The sequence below is a fragment of the Falco naumanni genome, chromosome 1 (assembly GCF_017639655.2).
Source record: "Falco naumanni isolate bFalNau1 chromosome 1, bFalNau1.pat, whole genome shotgun sequence".
Classification (NCBI taxonomy): Eukaryota; Metazoa; Chordata; class Aves; order Falconiformes; family Falconidae; genus Falco; species Falco naumanni.
In genome coordinates this window covers 10,464,741-10,488,919 of record NC_054054.1, presented here as the reverse complement: position 1 = coordinate 10,488,919, position 24,179 = coordinate 10,464,741, and positions in this window count along the sequence as shown.

The window sequence follows — 24,179 nt, the reverse complement described above, 5'->3', positions numbered from 1 at the left end:
TAATATTCCAAGTTTAGAATTAAAAAATATCAAAAATATACTCTTTTTTTTTTTTTTTAATCCACTTAAGTGGCTCTGCTGGCTTTACGGAAAACTGGCAAAAGTTGGGAAGCTGGTTCCATAGAATCTCACTGAATTTCTGAATTAAGCTCCTGGTAATTTCCAGGTGAAATCTCCACCCACACCAGATATGAGACTATTACCTATCATAGAAAAATCAAAGAGTGAGCACACATTTCTGAGAGAGTATTCAAAACAGCTACTATTGAAAAAGACGACAACAACAAAGTAGAAATTCACTAGTAGTGGGTAACAACTATTAAAAGGCTAATACAGCAATAGGAATAGATCAGGGTTAAGGTAAAATCTGGTTCCTAAGGAACAGGCATTACCCTGGTCATGAAGTGCATGACTTGGCATTAAGCATCTTTCAAAGTTACTTAACTATAGCTCTCACCTGAATGAGGAGTCACAGCAATGATGGTTGATGCTAAAATGCAAGCTCCTACATTGTTTAAATATGTGTTAAGCTGTTGTTACTAGAAAGACAAATATGAGTACTTGTCCTTTGAATATGGTACGTACTTAAATACATGTGGCTACTCGCATAAACAGTGAATGGAAATTGCTAGTGGGGAAGGGCACATCTGAAGAATAAGAAGCTTACCATACCTGTGTACATCTCAGGAACGGACATCTGAAATACCACACCCAAAGCAGAGAGAAATATTTAAGTGAAGAGCTGCCTTAAAATCGGTTGCTGTGCTGAATGCAAAGGCTTCTCTTTAACCTGTCGAGAGCAGGAGACCCACCATGCAGTGAAGCTATTGTTGCAACGATAGCAGAAATAAATTATAAAGAATGCATTGGCAAATTTCACAAGCAGTATTGAATTGGTAGCTCTTGATTGTCTGTGTTGGCAATGTAATATGAGCAAAATTTCCTTTTTAAGTAAGCACTGTTAAGCTAGAAGCCAGCAACAGTATTTCTTAAAACATTAATTCCTTTCAGTCCCTAACCTAAAAAAGAGAATGAAACAATTTAAATGCAGTTTTGTAGGAACAAAATACAGCCAGAATAAGAAATTGTAAGCTGAGTTTCATCCTAGTATGATTTAAAATAGCTGAATTATAAAACACTCAAAAAAACCAGACTGATGATGGGAATGGGCACAGAATTTTAAGCGTAATGATGCTGCCAGATTGAGACTGAATTGCTACAACTGTGATAGAGAACATATTCAAGCTTTCATTCAACAGAATAATATTTGCCTGAAATCTGCACGGGGTTTTGTGATACCCACAAGTGTGTCAGCCACAAAAGCCTGGAACAGTGTTATTATTGTATCTGTTGACCTTTGCGAGTGAGGGGGTCTGAGTCTGGCAATGTGTTGCCTGCCCGCAGCCCCACCTGCGGGACCTCAGTTCAGTAATACTCAGCTTTTGTAAAGAGTTTGCTTAAGCAGAGGCATGATCAAAGTCTTCCCAAAATGTGTGTGTTTTTCATAGATCAAATTTCAGCTCCTGTTTTGGATCTGCAAAGTTCTAAGTGTGATTTAAGCCTATAAATAACCACAGGAGGTTTTTACCATTGATTTCAGTGGTCTTTGGATAAGACTCTGTGCACCAACGCATTCCGTGCAGCATGTAAAATTCATTTTAGCTTAAAGTTTATGCATAATTTAAACTGAAAAACACCCTGGTAACTGGCTTGTTGTTTATTTTTATCTTCTGTTCCCCTCACCCTCATCTGTGGTCTATGCTTCTGTTTTTCACTTTTCAAGGGATTTTCTTTCTTCTCTAGTGTATAATACTGTTGGAGTTTTGTTGTTGCCACTGCTGGTTTTAACATCCTTTTTAACCCATTTTCCCTCCCCCCTCTTTTCTCTTAAATGACTGTTTCTTCATTTTACTGTCAAATTATTTTTTTTCTGTATCTTCTAATAAACAGTTCCTCCCTTCCTCTCTCTTTTAGCTATCTAACCCAGCATGACTGTCTCTCCCTTATCATTCCATCTCCTATGTCACGTTCCACCTGTTTTCCATGCATCTGCAGCTCTAGATCCCTATCATCTTCCCATAAAAGACCTAGTCATCATTCCTAAGTATCTACTTTCAAGTTTCCCTCACTTTTCCATATTTATCCAAATTATTGCTTCAATTACTTGAAGAAAAAAAAATTGCAGAAAGCTCAGTTTGTAAATATCTCACATCAAAATATTAGTTTAGTTCTTTCTAAATTCTACCCCTCAAATTCCTCCTGCTTTTGAACACACTTGCCTCATTTTCCTTTGCTTCAATATACTGTTCAACACTTTGTTTAAAGACCCAATTTTCATTGAGATGTTAATCCATAATGTAGAATTTAAAATTATAAAAAGGTGATTTTTATCAGGATATCCATAATCTAGTATTTAATTCCTTAGTTCTGTTCATGCAAATGTTACACAGAGCTTAATTCCTCATGATTCTGCTCTGAAAGAATCCCATAGTTCAAGATCTTTCACTGAAACACAAAGGATTTATATAGAATATAAACTCTGAAGAAACATTCAGAAGAAAAAATGTAGTTATTTAAAATAATTGGGGTTTTTTTTAAATCTTGGTTTAACTCTAAGTGTAATCATCCTGGAAAGATGCAGCTTCTCAAACATGATGAGCCCATGGTTGTGAGCATCCAGTGGGCTTTTGAGAATGAAGTTTTACAATACACAGTTCTGATGTTAGAAAAGCATAATCAACAATGAAAAAAAAATAAGCAACTAGCTTAACTCACCTTATCACAGCAGAAAGGACCTATTAGGCCAGTCTGAGACAAATAATACAGATGTCTATATATAGGTTTGTCTAGAAGGATCTTAATAAAATGACGCAGTACTATTTATCGTTTGCACACTAGATAAGCATGAACAGCTACATAAAACTGACAAGATGAAAATCTGTAGTAATCACAGAAAATGCTTTACCTATTTCAAAACTGTTTTCTTAAACAAGTTTATATATGTGTAATTACATATAATACCCAGAAACACCTAGTGATACTGCAGAGCTCCAGAATGTCAGCACTTTCAAAACAATTTGGTTAGCATATTTAAGCAGACTTGATTAGGGACTGAGGCCCAGTTTCTCAAAGGTGATTAAGTACATAACTCCCACTGAAATCAATTTACCTATACATGAATTTAAAATGGCTACAGAGATGTGTTTTGATATAAAATTCATTTTATATGTTTGCTCACCACTGTGGCAAGTATAACAAGGTTAAACTCTGTTACTGTAAACTAAAGGGTTTTTTTTAAATATGTGAGGTCAGCATAGAAAAACAAAACAAAACCCCAACAAAACCCAAACCTACTTAAGGACATCTGTCATTTTTATAGTGAATTTATGATATTTTATTAAATTATGTTGAGATTTTAACTTTTATGAGATACAGATATTAACATAGCAATAAATATAGTTACTTGGCACTTTGCAAAATCTGACATTATTTTCTCAAACAGCAGTCCCAGTCTGAACGGTGGGGTAATTTAGCTAAGGAATAATCAAATCAGTACCAAAATGTTAAAACACAATTCTTTTTAGAATTATTCCTGACTTCCTAAATTATTCAGTTAATTTGTACTTTTCCAAGCCTACTTGCTAAAAAGGACTTTTAATACCTACTAGTGAATTTCAACAGAAATAGCCTAATATTCCTGTGTTATAAGTTTCCTTTACTCTCTGCCATGGCGATCAACCCCTTGTCTATTGAACAGCTCGTATGACAAGGCAAGTGAGAAGTGAGGAGACTGCATGTGAACCCCAGCAAACAGACATAATGAAGTTTGCAAACAGACATAATGAAGTTTGCTTGTTTTCTCTCTTTGCACCTCAGCCATAGAACCAGCAACCAGAGCCACTGCTCAGTGCTCCATCCTGCTTTTAACTCTTTGCAGAAAGGAAGAAAAAGGAAAACCTCCCTCCAGTGCAAGAGTCAAATATTTATGTTTATTTAGAGCTTTACCTTTTAAGCCAGTATTTATTCATGCAAGGACCTTTTCTATGTGACCAATGATGTTTACTTTCCTTGAAAGACTTTGGTGAAGGATTCCCTGAAGACTTGTGGAATGGTGTGTCAGTGAGGTGACTCCATGTGCTCCAAGGTTTTTGAAGCAGAAATTCCCTTTGCAAAAAACTACGTTGACTTATGTGTACCATATGTATCCAAGTGAAGTTCCCGACAGGAATCTGTACTGGGATGTGTGCTGTTCAGGGAATAAATAAACAACACAAAAATTGATTAGGGAGTAGGATGACAGTGTGGCTGATGATACGAGGTTCTTTGAGGCACTAATTGGAGGTACCAGCTATAAATTGTTGCAGGACTTTGTGAGGGAATCCGACATGGGGGAAAAAAAAAGAAAAAAAAGCAGATGAAATTATCTCTATAAGCATTAAATAATGCACATGGGAAAAATAATGGTAACTTCACATGGAAAACAATGAGCTTTAAGGCAAGTGTAATCAATTAGGAGTAATGTCAAGACAAGGAATGCGATGCATGTGACATCATACCTTTACGTGTTTGCATCCGTCAACCCTCAAAGTGTAGTTTTTATGAGGTGACCAACGTTAACTTGCTCCTTTTTCAGTGGAGCACCTAAAAAAGCATACACTTGTCTTGTAGGTGTAGAAACAGTTTAATTATTTTTGTATTGTCTGTTTGTATTGCCTGAGAAGTCAGTTTTTAGTCTGCCACATTTCTATGAGTACTTGAGGCTGGTGATTTCTTTATGGAAAACATCAATGATCATTCAAAAAGGTAAAAAAGAACCAAAACAAACTAATAAGTAGAATCAGAAAAGATTTCTGAAAGCAAACCTATAGTTCTTTTATAACAGATAATATGTTTAATAAACTGAAAAAGAAAGGAAAAAAAAACCCATACACATGAAAAGGATACTTGAACCATGACCACAAAGTTAATGTTCTGAATGATTAATGTTTTGTAACTTCTTGATAGCTGTTATAAAATATTTATAAACATTGACTACATATAAAGGAGTTGAAGAGCTGCATAGTCTTTTTTGAAGTTTAATAGTCTGTAGTAAAAGATATTCCTTTTGCTGGTTGCTTGGGAACTGACACCAATGTAGAAACTTTGCAGAAAAATGAAGTATGATTTAGGAGGATTCTGGATACATTTATACTGTTTTTTCTTAACAATGAAGAAACCACAAGGAAAATAAAATTCAGATCATCCATTTAACTGTGAATTTAAATACATTAAGAGATTTTATTGAGAAGCTTAATAGCAGAAAACGTATGAAGTGCTTTATGATCTATTCTCTTAATCTTTTTTATCATTATTCCTATAAATGCTTTGTGGATCATGAAGAGAAAAGGTTTGGCTACTCATTTTCGACTCTCTTCTATTTTGACACAAAAGCTAGCACGTTGGATATCACTCTCTCAAAAACCTGCTTGGGGGCTGTGCTGATGGTGTTACGATGCTTTAGGGGTTACCTCTCGCTTCTGACTTATCCCTGCCTACTTGCAGGAGGAAGAAGGACGTGCTGCTGGCGAGAGCTTTCCCTCCAAAGCATGGCAGCGGGCACCAGCATGCACATGTAGCAGCAAGGAGCTTTCTTACAGGGGTGCAGGTCCCATGCACACTCTCTGCAGTGCAAACTGACTTTCTTAGCTTTTCCCCTATCAGCTGCATCCCCAAACACTGGATGGGAGGCAGGGGGAAGGAGGGTTGAGAAATAAATATTAAATTCATGGAGCTTGCTATTAAGCAAGGCTTAATTGGGGCTTGGAGTAACACTACTGAAAACAGTTTCAAAGAGAGTGATTCAGGTCCCCAAATACAGCCATTGAAAATCTTAATCATCCAGCTTAAGCTAATCACCTTATGTTTTCAGTTACCTGGCTCATTGAATAATTTGGGTGGATAATGCCCCAAATTTCATAATGAATTCAAAAGCTAGCAAACTAGGTAGCTAGAGAGCTGCCGATAAGTGTGATAGATAAGGCTATGTTTTAAGCTTTATTTCTCTTTGAAGCTGTTTTCCAGTAGTCCGTAAGGTAAAGTCTCGCATTTTGCTATTGTCCTGGGGATCTTTGTACTTGATCTCACACTCACAAACTGCATTATCTCCATAGTTGTGCTAATCTATATCAAGCCTCTCAGATTTGATCCTTTCCTCTTTCTGGTGATATAGGAGGGAAGACTGAATCAACACAGAGGAAAATTAAAACCAAATTATATTATTTTTAAATACGTGCTACTGCTTCCCCCCTGAAGTAAAACCCAGAGATAAAAGCAGGTAAAGTGACATTGCATCGCTATCCATTTCTAAATTCTGTCAAGCAAAGGTAAAGTTTTTCATATTGAGAGACAAAATTGTCTTGTTGGTTTTTGGTGGAGTTTATTTCCTCCCCCCTTTTTTATTTCCCCCGGTTTACTAAAATCTGTGAGGGTTTGTTATGACCTCCAAGACATAAGTATGGACACTCAGTCATGGCATTCATAATTTAAGATGAGCTATACTAGACGAAAAACTGTTTATGAGAGTTAGTAATCTATTCAATAGAAGGATGACTGTAGTAGAATAACCTGGTTACTTTGATAATAAGTAGTGGGTGGAATGTCTATGTTACTGGTTAGTTAAAAGATACGGTTTCTTTGCAGAGAGAATTGGGCATTGCAAAGAATGTGTGTCAGGAAGGAGAGAAAAGGAGAGTACAACTTGTTTCCTAGTCTAGGGAGCTGTATAGTATGAAGAATTAAAAAGGAAAAAAACATGGATGCAAATATAAAAAAAAATAAAAATCACTCCTATTCCATTTTGTGATGTCTTCTAGATAACTGTTCTTCCCAAACTCAAATCAAAATGCAGTTTAAGTACATTCTTATGAATTTCTCAGAGTGGATAAACTTAAAATAACACAGGTTTCCATCACTATGGTTACTCTGAATGTTTTCGGATTATTTTGGTGAACCAAATACACTTAGGTACTTGTCTGAGAAGCACAGGTAAAAGTACAACATAATTCTGAGGATTGTAACTAAAAATTTCCTTGAACAAAACGTGTTTTGCTCTCTAGAGAAATCTTTGCGTCCTTTAGGTATGCATTAGAATGAAAGGATTATGATGCTTACTTGCTGTTTTTACTGAAATCTAGATTGCTAATTAAAACATGACATAGAATAATTGTCTTTCATACTCCTAAATCTTGTGTCTTTGGCTGCTTGAATTTCAAAGAGTACAACAGAGATAAGTACTTAATTTAATTTTTCCAACTAATTGCTATGCTTGTTACTTGAATAAGTTGCAAAATAACATCAGTTTGGGTTTTCTAGGGAATGAGCTCAAAGGTTACGAAATACTGCATAGTTATGCAAATTTATGCAGGTGGATTTCCTTCACACATACTTTTAAATCAGTTTTGAAACAAGATATATGGATATAATACATGATGAAATGTATGTAAATCTGAAAAGGTAATTCTGTAGCCTTGCCATTTTCTTTTTTTATTATTATTATTATTATTAATTTCCTACTTTTCTCATTGCCTTTGCCATTCCTTAGACATTGTTACTGTCACATCTGGATATAAGAGGATTATAAAGGCATCTTAATCTCAGGGTAAAAGGGTAATGGACTATTTTAAAATTTTATGAAAAGAAAGAGAGGACATTTCTAGTTTCTGTTTCTCAATGAAATGTTGCAATTGCGTATCTTAATCATTCATAAAAGTTGAGGTAGTACCATTAACTATGAGGAAGTTTAGTTATGTTCCATGGAGGGAATAAAAATACAAAACTTTAATAAAAAACTCTGAATCCAAGAGGATATAATAAGTTGGGGAAATCTTTCCTATAACTCTTCATTGTGTTAGTTTCTCCTTACACCTTCATGCCTATTCTCACTCAAGAAGCATGAAGATGCATGCTTAATTCTGCCTGTTTTACAAAATTTAAGCATGTTTCATTGAGCATAACTAGCTAAATTCAACAGATTTCCATGACACTTCAGAATGTTATTTTGCATTAAGCATATATTTATGAGCTTTGCTAAATATAGATTTTCCTTTTTTGTGCAAGACTATGCTCTTTATATTTGATATGGAAGATAGAGGGAATAGGTCATATTGCTGACATGTAATTACAGAAATGCACAGTAAAATAGGCAAATTCTTTGATCAGTAAGGCTCCTTATGATTATACAGCCTCTTATAGCCACATGCTCATTAGGAAAGTCATGAATTCAAGTCTTTTATGAGAGCTTCATTGTTACAAAGTATTTATTTCAAGCACTAGTATCTCCAATTATCATTCTGATGCAGTTCAGCAGTGTTGAAAATTAATGCCAATCACAAGATTTCCTTTGAACTTTCAGAAAAGCAGAGCTGGAGCAGAGTATACTGCTGCCTTCTGAACTTCAGAACAGTTTAGGCACCCTCTTTGCATACTATACAGCACAAGCCTTTGACTTTAGCATGGATAATGGCAGAAAGCTTGAAAATCAATTACCTTTAAATACTGCACAAGGAAATCCTTTTGATTTCTCATCAAAAGCACCTGGGATATGCGGTGTTTAATTCTAATTTAAATGATATGCAAATCTTGTTAAAGGTACCAAAATGAAAATATATTGACTGTTTCCCCTTTTGTAGAGTTGTCTATACCCAGTGCACTCCAGGTTTTGTATTTTGCATTGGGGTGGGCTCTTGGGCTGTATGCAACCTGAACAGGTCAAGCTGACTAGCTTGTGAAACAGGCTGACACCCATGGTGCTCAATGATGTAAAAATTTCAAAAATTCCTTTTAAATACGTGCCTGGACTTTACATACCAGCAGAAACCAGGGGGAAATTTCAGCCCCATGGGTGCAGCAGTTCCTTCACCTGCAGCGCCACTAAAGTCATGTTGCTTGGGAGCCACTACCCCATGGCAGGAAACATGTTTTTACAGTACCCACCCAGTCCACTGCATTGCATTTGAAGCTATATCCTTTTGTTAGCCTGTTCCCATTTTTTTTTTGGTGGGGAGGTAGGGCAAAACATACTGTGAGCACCGAATATTTCTGTTTGTAAATCTGGGCTGTGGAAGAAGTGTCCTACTTTGCTTGAAGTAAGCAGCAAATCAATGATTTGAGCAGAAATATGTTGGTTAGTGACAACCAAGTTCCTCCTTTACTCATTTTCTCCCAAAGGAAGGAACAGCACCTCGAGTCCATATCTGATCCCTGTGTTCCTCCAAGGCTTGTTCAACAACTTAGTCAAGGCTGGGAGTATTTGCTTTTTTATACCTCTCTCGAGCAGTATGCATCTGTAAGACAAATCAAATGTTCCTGGAACTAAAGACCTTCTGAAGCAGCAAAGAAAACTGGAGATGTTGGAGTTAGAAGCTAAACTGGAGGTTTCCCCTGCCCAGCCACAACTGCCACTTTCTAGCTGGGGCGAGTCGATGCCTGGCTCTCATCTTCAAGGTGAAAAACCATGTGAAATGTTCTATCAGGGCAGGAAAATGCTGATGGCTGTACATCTTAAAAAGGTGCTTTTAGGTGAAGTGTGTAAAATCAGGAATTAATTTATGGTATAAACTTCCACTGGTCAAGTATAACCTTAAGGGAAATTTATCTTACCGTCATCAAAATAATTATCCTGATGCTTGCTCTGGAAAGAGCAGTAGGATTTCCTTTAAAAACTCTTGGTTTGTGCTTTGTTAAGTCTTTCAATTATGTAAAGAGACTTCAAATTGTTTGCTTTTCTAGTTGAATAATCTACGCTCCGTTTCTTTGTGAATCAAAGTTTAACCTTTTTTATATTCTATAAATATTCACATCCTATTGCTGACAGTATATCTGGGCTACTAGAGAACATTTTAGTGCTGATAGTAAAGACTGAAACAGAAAGATTAATATTTTTATGTGCTTAATTTAAACATGTCATTTGTCCAGTAATTTAGAGAAAGTGTTTATGTAGGGAGAAATAAGTAATATTCATTCTTTTGTAAGAGTTTTTTACAGCCAACACCCTTATAGAAGGTGGCTGAGTCTCCAGAAATCAATATTTATTTCCAGCATATTTAAGTTTCTTATATAACTAGAACATTCAGTTTATAGAGCTATGTAAAATATCTGATTTTAAGACTGTGAAAAGTGTTTAATGTTATATAAATATACTTGTGGTATTCATGTTATCCCCTGAGGAATACATTGCATGAGAACCATTGTGAGGGGTGAATCTAACACATTTTTCTAGAAAAATGCACCCTGTTCTCTAGTAGCCTGCCATAGAAAATATCAGAGAATCAAGTCCGTCACCAAAATTTCAACAACTTCTGCAGAGGTTCATTGAAATCTCAGATTTATTATCTAACTTTTGAGCTACAATGCTGATAACTTTTCACTGTCTGAAGTTACAGAACTGGAAGGGGGTAGAAATAATGGAGGAGAATATGATGATTATGGGTTCGATTACTTGGAACAGCCATTTTTAAATTGTACTCGGCCTTAAATTATGTTCACACTTATCTTTAAAGGACAAGTAAGTTCACTGAGATTTTTTTCTTTAAAGGTGGCTGAAAATGGAGACTCCCACTCAACAGATTTTAGAGCTCTGGAGTACAATACTCTTTAAGAGCTGAAGCTGGTGATGTAGTTCTATGCATTGAAGTTGTGTTTTCTGAATAACACCTAGCTTCCAGGTAAGTGTAATTCGACTAAAATTAGTACCTGACAGTCAAGGTCTCATAATTTTTTCCTGTTATTAATATTCTTTTATGCAGTTTTGTTCAGAATTGACCTTTCTTTTTTAGATCTCAGTAGATTAGCATGAAATGTGTGTTTTACAGCTATGACTTGGACATATAAGACAAGCATGTCATTAGAACTTGACTTTAGCTTCTTCAGTACAGTCTTTTTGTTCTTGCGTTTCCTGACTATATCAAAGCTACATCACATTTCATAAATGTGTTGAAGTGTTGTTCTGGTTCTTTATCCTCATTTCTTTTCCCCTAAAGCTCACAGTTTCTTTCAATCGTTCCTGCCTAACCTCTGGGTTTTATCTTTTTTTTCCCCCTCTATTAAAAAAGAATCAAGAAAAAAAGAAATAAAATACGTATTACATATTCTTCATTTAAAAATATGTATGTTTATTGATATGTCTAAATCCAATTCAATCTAAATTCTAATCAAGTAAGCTCCTTAGATTTATTTTTTTATTCCCTACCCTTGTGATACTTTTAGATGTCTCCTGTGGCTGGCATTCTTCTATATGGTCCTGATTCTATACTTTTTAAGTATACATCTAGCCCTCATAGCATCTGTCTTCCAAAATTTATTTTGTAATGAAATATTTTTGTGAATACCCTTTCTCCCACCTAAAGTTTTTTGTCCTGTGTGTCTGGTGAGCTGTAAAGCTAGAGTTTTGATTTGAACAAATTTGAAAATTGGTCTTCTATTAATAGCTTAAGTTTGTATGTATTAGGAAATACATACATTTCCATGCAGTTCACAATTTATAAACAACTGTAAAGACGGATCATCCAAAAGATACAATAATTCAAATGCAGTTGAAGTGCTGGCTATTTTCTATTTACCGTCCTCCCAAATTTTAGATTAAACAAAGTTCTTCCACTTAGATGTAATTACTCACTTGGTCTTATCAGGTGTTCCCTGAGGGATTTAACAGGAAAAGGGGGAAGAAACTTAAGAGGAGAGGAAAGAAAATAATAAATTTCTGAGTATGCAAGAAAGAGGACTGATGGGTTCTTTTGTTGTTTTTCACTGATAATCTGAAAAATTCAGTTGCTATACTAAGTTAATAACAATGATTTTTTTGTATTTCTAAATATAGACTTCTTTAAATTTAGAGAGGATTTTGTAAACAGACAAATTTATTTTACTTAGATCCTATTTCAGTTTAAGGCTGAGGCCCTTCTAATATCAGTTACAGAAAAGAATTGGAAAGATAATAAAAGGCAGGACCCTCTTTCAGTAAAGTTGTATTTTAGATATACATAAATACATAAATGAATTAAATAGCAGGCCAGATCTCTCACAATGGAACATTATTGCATAGCAGTTTAGGATAGGGAAATTTGGGTAAAAATTAAAAAGTCCTCTTGCTCTTTCTAAATCTGATTTTCATAGGATGCTCATGTTAGTCTGAGCCATGTTGTAAAAGAATTTCTCTACCTATTTCTTAACCTCTCCAAAATGAAACATTCTAGTAGAAGGGATACTGTCCCATTTTAAAATAAAATTCTGTATAATGACAGCTCTGAGCTGCACCAGACGTTGATGTGGAGGTGATTTTTGAATTACAAAGTAGGTGCATAGTCATTTCATATTTGGAAGTAAGTCCTCAATTTCTTCTTGAGACAGCATGAGGTTTCTCTGTCCCTCTAAAACCTCTGGGGTTTGCAGAGAGATGTTCCCCGTGGGCTAGCAATTTGTTTGTGGATTTTCTGTCGATCCCTATGAAATTGTTTGGTTCATAATGATTTCTCACAGTATCTTCCTCCAGTGGCAATCTTCCGTAGCTTTTCTTTCAAGGAATAGACAAAATCAGGGAAGCAATGATCTTCACAATGAGAAATGTTTTCTGAGAATAATAATAATAACAATAACAATTATCTTAATAATAACACCTGTTATAATAGTCAAATCTCATTTTCATTGTGTGCAAGAGATACATCAAAAGTATATAATAAAGAGCTTTCAGGCTTTATATTCTCATTTGCATTTATATTAATTTAATTAACACCACAATTAGGGATGACATTACTCTTATGGGAGTAAAGGATGTTATGGTACAGGGATAACTAGAAATTTAAGGAAAGCAGGAAGACAAAACTAAGGGAAATGACAAGAAAACTAAACACACGCTTACAAACTGACAAAATTATTTTGATCATGCTCTATTAAGAAATCAGTAACCCTACGGATCAAGCTAGGCAGCTTAAATAGCTAGGAATAATTAATTGGTAATTAGAATTCCATGGTACAAAGCAGGACTGGATGGGACTCAATGCAAACATATACAATGAAAGAGATGCCCGCCAATGTACTTTCGGCTTGATACAAGTTCTGAAAAAGGCAAAGCTTTAGGTATTGCGAGCTTTTGGGACTAAAGGTATGTTATTTTACGTGAATTCTTAATTCTTAATAGGAATAAAAAGAAACAACCAACTACTTACCTAAAAACTATTTGGACCAAATCTCTCTGAAATGCTACGTGGAGGGTGCTGCCAGAAGCCTGTGAAAGGCCACTTAAAGGTGATGCAATTGTGACAATGTCATCAGGGCACAGGGGTGGGTATCAGGCAGCAGGAGCTCCCCCAGAAGCCCTGCCTCCAGAATGCAGCCCCCTAGAAGAGCACTACTGAGTGAAAAATCGGAGTTTTCATGTCAGCTGCTAGGTGTGGAGAAGAGGCTTTGATAGCAGAAATGGCAGTAATCCAGCTAGCAGCCAAGGGCTTCCAGGGCCTTTAACAAAAGGGACATAACATTTTCACTAGTATTCTAGCCTCAGGTTGTATTCAGCATACGTTAAGTAATATTTATGTCTTTTCACTACCTGTGCTTTAATCTTGTTGAAGCTTTTTCCCTTGCCTTTCCCCTTCTTCGGTGCAGAAAAAGGGACAGGCAGGTCGAAGAGCCCGCCACCTTGCTCAGCCCCCCCAGACACCTCTTGCTAGTTCTCCTATCAACAAAAACCAGTACCCCAGAGCAGCTTTTTGGTTTGACTCACATATTTGAAGGACCATGTTGGAGGAATAATAAGACAGAATCTAATTAAATCTGACATTTCTAACAGTGCGCAATGGCAGTAATGATTGTTTGATTTTGCGGTCAGATTTTGTTTTTTAAAACTCACACTAGTAGATCATGATGGGAGTGGTTTTTTTTTTCAGAAACCTAGTTGTTATAACTATGATTTCGTTACATTTGTGGGATTTCAGTGGGAACCAATACAAGCTCTGGTTTTGTCTTTGGAAATTCAGCACGTTGTATCGGTGAAGGACAGTCTGCGTGAAAATAATTTCTGCCATTTTTATAGTTATTTTCTAAGTAGAAAAGCATTTTAAGATTTTATTATCATATTGTTATTGTATAGAATGATGTTTCCTGGTTATAATGACAGTGTGCTTACACTCCTGTGCATCATATTGTGTTGTACTAGCTGATGCTTTTAAAATGCAAGTATTTCAAAGAAATGACTGCTTTTTAGACAAATATCGCTCTTCTAGATAATTACATAAACTTGCATTGCTCTGGAAAAGATTATTCATATGTATGTTCACTTGTTATCATGGCAAGCTTCTGAAGTAGCTCAACATTACTACTTTATTTAGAATCATAGAATCATTTAGGTTGGAAAAGTCTTTTAAGATCATCAAGTCCAATTGTTAACTCGGGACTTCCAAGTCGACCATAAACCATGTCCCTAAGCACCACATCTATGTGTTTTTTAAACACTTCCAGGAATGGTGATACTACCACCTACCTCCCTGGGCAAGCCTGGTCCAATGCTTGACCATCCTTTAGGTGAAGAAATTTTTTCTAATATCCAGTCTAAACCTCCCCTGGTGTAACTTGAAGCTGTTTCCTTTTGTCCTGTCACTTGTTATCTGAGAGAAGAGACTGACCTCCACCTGCCTACAGCCTCCTTCCAGGCAGTTGCAGAGAGCGATCAGGTCCCCCCTGAGCCCCCTCCTCTCCAGGCTAAACACCCCCAGTTCCCTCAGCCGCCCCTCACAACACTTGTGCCCCAGCCCCTTCCCCAGCCCCGCTGCCCGTCTCTGGACACGCTCCAGCCCCTCAGTGTCCCTCCTGCAGCGAGGGGCCCAAACCTGAACACAGGATTCCAGGGGCGGCCTCACCAGTGCCCAGTGCAGGGGGACGGTCACTGCCCTGGTCCTGCTGGCCACACTGCTTCTGATACAGGTCAGGATGCTGTTGGCCTTCTTGGCCACCCGGGCACACTGCTGGCTCATGTTCAGCTGGCCCCCAGCACCCCCAGGTCCTTTCCCACCAGGCAGCTTTCCAGCTGCTCTTCCCCAAGCCTGCAGCATTGCTACACACTTACTCGTCATATTATCTCTTTGATTTCAAAGACAGGTATATCAGTTCATTAGAGCCACAAATAATTTGGTAAACAGGAGAAGTTAACTTCTTAACACATTCAAATAGTGAATAGGAAGGACAGCAGAGCAACCTGTGACCATCTTTGAAGAAAGCAACTGTCAGGTTTAGATAGACTTAAAAAAATTATTAGTACTAAGTTACATGTAGTTTTCTGAGTCAGATATATAGTGTAATGACACAGAAAGAATGTAGAGTGACTGTACTGAATGGATGGTGATCTGCATCAGCCAATTACTTATTTAATATATAATTAATCCCAATTTATCTCTTACAATTAAGAATTAATAGCTAGTGTTCTAAAATATAAATTATATATTCTTAAATGCTTGTATTTCTTTTTACATACAAATCTTAAGTTGCATAGAAATATTATATAGCATTGGTTTTACTTTTTTACTTGTGATTATTTTATCTGTTCAAGCAGAAAAATTCAGTCAGCCAATGTCCTTATTTGAGGGTGAAAACAAAAATGACGATGAAAGAAAACTCGCTGCAAGCAGGAATTGTAATAGAAATACTGAATTTTAATGAATTGATAATTACTATTCAAAATACTAGATAATGTCACTCAGACTGTAAGAATGCATTCCTTTGTATAAAGAAATTATGCAGTCTCTTCATTCCATTTTTGTCATACAAATTTCAAATTTCTTTTCATGTTACTGTTAATTCCACATGAAAAAGAATTTAGAAATTCTCTTTCCTCCTTTCTTTCTTGTACGCATACTATGTTTTAACATATTCATTGAATTAATTTCTTCCAGTTTAAGTTTGTAACTGTTTTGCATTTTGCCTTCCCCCTTTAATCCATAAGCTTCAACTTAAAAGGAATATATTTTTAAGGTTTTTCAAAAACTTTAAAAATATTTGTTCTCAGATATGCTTATATAACTGATTAAATAGCATTCAGGCTATTGAAGGGACTGAGCAAGGTCAAGCAACTGAGTGACTGGAAACATGAGATTTCTAGTCCACTGGAAGTGACTGGAAAACCTTAGAACATGGCCTATCATTATTTATTTAATTGATCCAATGCTGCTTTTTCTTTTTTTTTCCCCCGTTCCCCTTCAATGTTTCCTGTAGCTTTCTCTCTATACTTAAGCACCTATTATTTGATAACATATACTTTTATTTAGGGGTTTTTGTTTATTAATTTTGGAAAAAAATGTCTTTCAATTAGAAAAGATCTCTTAGGACAAAAAGCAAAGCCCAGCCAATACAGAACTGTAACACAGAATGTGGTCCCTTGTGTTTTACCCATTTGATTTTAATTGTTTTGAGGAAGATCTAGCACATTGTGGAATAATCTCAAGGGAAAAAAGTGGAAATACTTTTTCTCACTTACAGTAAGTCATTCTTCACATTCAGACTACATTGTCCTTTTCTCAATTTGATCTCATTATTTCTAGATATATCCCATTTGTATTCTTAAATAATTACTCTTGCCCCTTGGTGTTTACCTTCTCATTGCTTTTGACAGATATATCTCCTCCCTCTCCCCCCACTTAATTGTTGGTTAGTCAAGCTGTACATATTTAATCTTTCTAAGCTTTTCTTATGTGTCATCCTTTCCAGCCTATTAAGCCTTTCCCCTCCACTTTGCTTTCAGTATGTCAGAGCACAAAAGATGGAGCTGATTGTACTTGTGAAGTGTTTTCCAGTTCAAATTTGAAAGGATAGTCTGATCTTTGTTTTCTTGCAAAGAAACGACAGCTCTATCCCTTGTTTATGCTAAGGTCCAGTTTCTACACTCTGACAGTGTAGAAATATCTTAATAGAGATGCTGACTTCATTGCTTCTCCTGTAAAATAGTCTATGAACACTGAGACTCTAATTTAAAAATAGTCCAAACTTCAAAATTCACATTTTTGTGAGTCTTTAGTTGTGGTCCAGATATCTCTTGATATGGAGGTGTTTTTATCATGAAAGGACCAGCAGGAATAAAAATATTTTCATGTTCAGCTTGAGAACTTGCCAAATTTGAAAGGACATCGTGAGACTCAACGCATGGAAGGTTATGAGAATGAAGTGTAATGACTTGTCCCAGAAGGCGATGTTAATCTCTGCTCATGAGCTGCAAAAGGGATTCTGCCGCCCATATTACAACACAAAACATGCTGTGCTAGTAAAAAAGACTATGCTAGCACAGCCTTCTATGGAAAAGTTTTCTGAAAACAGCAGAGCTATCAGACTGACCGTATTTGCCAACACCACAACCACTGCTGATTTTGTCTGATTTTTTTTTTTTTTAACGATTAAATGGTCTTCATTTAAAAAGTATGAATTGAGTTGATAAAGTACTGGTTTCAGATAAACCCTATTTGCAGGTGATATTTCAGCTGAGAAACAGGTGAGCCGCTCTTGCTGTTTCTCTGACGCCACTGGTTCCTCATGCAATCTAAACAAATTGCTAAGAACAGCTCTCTAAATCGGGGATTTGTATTGACCAGCCTTGAAGAACTAACATGAAAAAGAGCCAAACCGGGAAGAAGATAGGAGGTGAATTTTCTCACTAAATCAAACAAATAAAACAACAATAAGAAAGGAAATACATTTGCAATTCTTGCTACATAAATTAATCATGAGGATTATGTATTATATCCACTCTCCTGTTTATTGGCCTGTTTCAATTTCTAAGATCTCCCATGTTTACTGGAGTGGTTTGATTTCTAAGAGGAAAAAGATAAACCTAAAACTGTACTGATGGGTAGAAATTTAACCCACTAAAATCTGTATCTATATCAATATTGGTTTAAATTAATATAAATTAAAATATTTCAAAAAAATTTATATCAACACCTTTTGCTCTGTTGCTACATGAAATTCTTGATGAAAGCTTTAGCCAAACATCTGCTTGTAGACTCTGATACCTTACCATCATTAATGTTTAATGTTTTTAAAAAAATCATTAAAAGTACTGTATTCACATTTAAGCTATGTTTAAACATTCAATTTAAGTCCAAAACAGTTAGGTAGCCCCTAAATACATAAATAAAAATGAGAAGTATTTCTTCTGGAAAAAAGAATAAAACCAGGAATACTCTATTCAAAAGGTTAATGAAATCTTTATTAAAGTGCTCCTTTGAAAAAAAGAACATAAATGATATGTCCTGCATGTACCTTCTCAAATATACTTGCTTGCCTGTGGATTTTAGCTTCTGAGATGGCTTAATTCTGAATCTTTTCTTTATTTCTCTTTAAAATATTGCTAGAACTCCAGTTTAATTTCCATTTGACTCTCTTTGCGCACTAACGCCTTAAGCTTTCTACTTCTGACAGATTACAAGGGTATCATTAAGTAATGCAAGTTCATGTCTTATTAGTAGACAATCCTGTTGACCTTCATTTCCCCGTGTCCCATCTTGCATCGCATTTTAATGCTGGCAGTCTCATTTTTACTTTATCTAGGCTTTTAGCTCTTCATTTATAACACAAACACAGAAAACTGAGAGCTTTGGTGCCCTGATATCACCTTACTGTGGCTTTCCAAGGCAGGCTAAAGGGTAATGATAATCATTGTTTTTATTCCTCCGTTATTTATATTTGCATGCTATTGTTTTAATGGAGAGTAACCCTTTCTTTCTGAACAGACTGTAAAGTGTAAAGGCGTAGGCAATTTGTGCTCTTCTTGTCATTAACTCTGGTAAGTCAAGACATAAGAATTATTTTTAAGTCTCGCCATTCTTCAGCCTTATCACCTGGTCAATTCCGTGACTTTGATATTAAAGTCCCTCTATGAAACTAATACGGTCATACATATATTAACCTGTGACGTTAATACTTCATGATAATGGTTAGCTCAAGTTTCTCATGTGGTTTTTCTCCTTCTGTGCATGGGTCCTTTTGACCTGGCTTTAATATGCGTGATTTGAATGACACCTGGCCAGTAATGTGTAAAGCCCTGAAACAAATAAGGGTCTGGTAACAGTACTAATCACCCTCTAAATCTCTGTAAAACAAGCTGGTATGAAAAGGTCATAGCAAATTTAATGCCATAACTTTGTTTTCTAGGCTAAAGAGTATCAAGCAAGCTTTTGCAAAGTACATGTTGTACTGCCCTTTCATTTCAAGCCAATGAAAGAAGCAAAGGCATCATCCGTCACAGGAGTGAAAAGCTGCCAGGTATCTCAAAACCTCATCTTTCATCTTCAGTGAGGAAAACTAAATTAACACTGCTGATATGAAGGAAGGTATGAAATCATATGAGTTCAAGATGTGGATCTTGATACAGACATTCACCTAAAAATATGAAAGAGGAGGAAAATGGAACCTCCAGCTGGGTAAATATTTGTAGTTATACATATATATATATATATGAGAAGCTGAATCATAATTGTAAAGTATAAGGGAAAAGTAATTATACATACTAAACTGAAATCTCTCTTTTCAATAGAAGAACCACTTGCATTAGAATAATTTTCGTGGAGGTAGCTATTCCGCTCTTTTGGAACCTTCTTTCAGCCAGCCAGTATAAACTAGAAAAAGCATTTGCATTTCTGGATTAAAGAAAATTGCCTGCAGTATTTCTTAAAAGCAGTAAATAGCCATGAGCCATTACCAATTGTTTAGTCAATACCCACAAACAAATTTTCCGCTTTTATTGTATGTGGCATCTCTATATACATACAGCTTATTTCTGTAAATATATTTTAAAACCTCATAGGAAAGCACAGTATTTCACAATAATCTTGTATCGTTTTTTAAATACTAGATAGAAAATAACTTTTGATTAAATGTAAGCTTTATATACCTGAACACGTGTGCAAATTTGCTTTCTTTCTAACCTAATCTTATTCCTTTAAAGAAAAGTTTTCTGTCAAGTGTTACCCATTCATTTTAGTTATCTGGAAAAAGACATCCTGAAATACGGAGCTCCTGGCCGGGCACAGGCTTTTACACACTGTATGTATCATCCCCCGGGTTGTTGACAACCACTTGAGGACTGAGGCCCAGAAAATAGCACAAACCTGCCCCCAGCCAAGGACACGCTCTTTTCTGTGCAGCAGCAGAGAGACAGTCGTTTTGCTTTCCTGCGGTAAGTATTTGAATAGCCACATCTGTACGACACGGAATCAGATTTTTCTCAATAATATTGGAACTGATCAACTGTGTAACAAAAATATCTTGTTGAGAATTGTGTTGTAAGCTTGGACAAGATTTATAAGAAGCAAAGAAAAGAGTGTTATGGTGAGGAATGATTTGAGGTGGTTTTAATACATCCAGCTTCTCCTTCAGACAGGAACTTTTTTTGTGGTGTATCAAGTAATTACTGAATTAATGAATTCCATTATAAGGCAGACAAATTCATCATAAGTAAATTTCTCTGAGGTCTGACCTTTTTGTAAAAATTGGCTATTGATAGCATTGGGACACCTGGTGTGACAGAGTAGGCTTAGAATGATGTGACACAGGCTTTAATTTCCTATTTTACTAGAGATAGCAATGAATAAATATGATTTTTATTCAAATTCTAAATAAGTCTTGCTTTAAAAAAAAATTATACGGGTAATTGAGGTAATATGAAGTAATCCAAATAAAGTTGTCCTGGATCCTTAGAGAAATCTGTAGTTTTAAAGAATTCAAAGATTTCTCATCAGCTTGTAAACCATCTAAACAATTTATCCTTACTATGCTTTTTATTGAATATTGACAATATTAAATGAATTGTTGATTTTTGTCCTGAAATGTGGAATAGCGTTGAGTTTAACTCATAATAAGTAAACAAGAAATAGTATTTTTTTTCTTCCATGAGGTGATTTATTTTTACCAGCACTTCAATGGAAGGTGCAAATTATTTTCTCTCTACACATAGCAATTGTGTTAAACTATATCCACAAAAAACCCAGGATGATATCAGGTATAAAAACTTAATTTGTGCTGTGCCAATGAATATCTTCAGTTTTAGGTATTGAAGGTATGTCTCCAGCCTCTCTAGGTGGGAGCATTTGCAGATAGAGGCTCTGAGACAAAGACTGCAGAAAGCCAAGTAGGATCTTCCAGCTTTTTCAGATGATGTGCAGCAGGCTGGCTCTAAGAATGTGTCTCTGGACATACAGGAAAAAAGACATGAGATGTAGTTTAATTAGCAACAGAAATGATCAAGTCCTCTGAAAATTTTTGGTGATTAACTTGTATGGATAAAGTTATAATTCTTTTCTTGCCTATGGGACACTGGTCTACAGCTGCGTCCCTGTGCAGCTTTGCAGAAAGTAAAATGGCAACAAAGAGAGAACACTTCTCCTAGCCAGCACAACAGTAATAGAAATAGAAATCCCAGTCAAAGGCAGGCAAGTAAGGCTATGCAGAAAGTTTATATATATATATATATATATATAAAAATAAAAATAAAAATAAAAGAAGGAAGGATCAAAGTCAAACTAGAAATCTACAAATCACTTGAGGGGCTACAAATATAATTCTGAATGATTGGATAAGATGATGTCAAAATTAACAAAATCAACAGCTTGTGAATGCAGCACTTCTGCTTCATTTTGGGTAGCCTGAGTGTTAAACGTTGCTCTTTTATTTTTTTTCTTTCATTGTGGCAAGGCAAAACCCCCAAATCATTAAAATTTGATCCAGCCCTTATTTGTTCTTCCATAACTGGGCATAGCTGCCTTTCACAATTAAATAATCCTTCCTACCATTATAGCTGTTGTGAGTTGTTTTAGATTAATTGTTTTATGTGAAATGACTCCTTGATTGACAAACTAACACACTTATATCTTCTTTATTTAGGACACAAGTGTGTCCTTCACTTACAAAACATAATTACATGATCATGTTGGAAACTCCAGGAAAAATGTCAGCCAAGAGTTAAGATTGACTGTTAAACAAAAACCAGACTTTCAATATTATAACTTCTGAGCAAAAATTAGCCTGCCAGTTCCCTAGGCAATCAAAGCACGCACAAAGCACAAAGGATCAGGATTTCATCCTGACAGATGTGTTATTGAGAAAATGGCCACTTTTGGCTTTGTGATTATTTGCTCAGATGTTTAATCTTCGCATGATAGCAGAGCTTGCAGAAACCAGTCGCAAGGCCATTCCTATGTGCCTGAAGCTGAGAGCTTCATGAGGCTTGTGCTCATTGAGCTAAGAAGTGAAACGGGGGCCAGTTGAGTACGTTGCCCTGACAATGAGGCAGCACCCTGAGATGTATGGGGGTCAGGCTCAACACATTGAACTCCTCATGCCAAATGGACCAGACCTAATCACAGAGACTGAGGGCATGTTTACAATGCAGCACAACGCAGAAGCTTTGCAGTAACTAGTTCCAGCCCTGAGCCACACTCATCCAGCTGTATTGCTTCTGCTCCAGGCGGTAGATTAACCACAGCTAGATCAATGAGGTGCTGCGGGATGGAAATGTTCCCTGGAAAACCTGGGCTTCAGAATAAGGAGCTGAGCAGAGCTGCTTCTCTTGAGGTGTGACACTTCTGGAGCCAAACCTGCTCTCTGCCCCCCTTTTCAAACCAGGCGTTGGAAGGAATTTTTTAAAAAAGCTTCTTGCATTTCCAAGGTAAGTACCCTGGCTATTCATGTTGTGATAGCATTTATTAAGTGCCCCACTCTGAGAATCTGAAAATTATGAAAGGGCAGGTTTTGGCATTGGTGTGCACCTGCTGGGTCGATTGGCTCAAGCCAATGCCAGTACAAGGAGTGGGACTTGTATCAAATGTGTATCTACACTCCTTTCCCCAAGAGCTGGCAAATTTGGGTTTTTGATAAACTGTTTAGACTCACCAGCTTAGATCAGTTCAAGGCTGGGAACTGACTTCCATCTTTCCTTGATAAAACCATGCCTTTAGAGACAGGTCCTCCCTTTTCAGCTGTCTCCCACTTTGATACAGTCCCATGTTAGGATGGCTAGAATGGCTCCTTTATTTAACATTTCTTCTATGTATTCACACATTGTGACACTTGTGACAACCAGGATGGACCTGTCAGCAGAACAAGTTTGCAGCAGCCCCATCTCTCACTGCAGAGTCCACAGACGCAGTGGACTCTGCAGTGGTCCCAGTCTTACACAGCCTCAGCACCCGCACGGGCAGCCTTGAATGCTGTGCAGTAGCTTGAGCAAAGAAATCTGAAAAAATTCAAGCATCAGAATGAAACCCTACCATTTGCACAATAGGCTTGCCTAACTATTAGCATATAAAAGTAATTTTGTCTTAACTCACTAATTTCATTTTCTCACATGTCTGAAATGAATTTACCAACCGAATGTGCAACAATGTAAAGATACAGTCTAGTGAATCCGCATGGTCTTACACATCAAAGTAAAATACCATTTACATAAATATGAAATGAAATAGGTCAGTCACACGCATAATAACTTATCCAGTATAGAATGGCATCTATACAATGTGTTGTACAGTATGTTAATTGGTTTCTGTTCCCATAGTTCATATTTAATTCACATCATGTTATCTCTGGTCATTAAAGAATAATATTCATAAGCATCAATTAAATGGAAGGAAGTGTGTGGTTAATCTGCAACTTTTTAATGATGTATTTTGAATTGGCCTCCAGTAACTTGTACACTTAAAAAATAGTGTGGAATAAAACATGCATTTCAGAGATATACAATACTTCCACAAATTCTAACAGAACGCCTTCAGATTAGAAGACAAGCAGCGCAAATCACAGCAGTGAGATATGTCTGTAAACACGTAAAGGAATGTACATAATAAATACATAGACCATTTTTATATATAATTTATTGCCATGCGATTAAAAATCAGTGCAAATATTCCTCAAAGTAACTCCTAAGTATTTTAGCCTTTATTTATGTTTTGGCATATGCTTATATAGATATCTCTGTGTAAATGTTGGGCTTTATTCTTTACCATACTTTGGTCTACTCACATTTGTTTTGCTGCTGTTATTTCTGATTTACTCCAAAATTATTGAAAGGGGATGATTCTGGTCCTTCGTGTCTTAGAACAGTAGCACATCTCAAAGACACTTCACATTTCAGAAATACCAGGATGAATAGCTTCCAGAAACAAATGTAGTAACATGGAGTA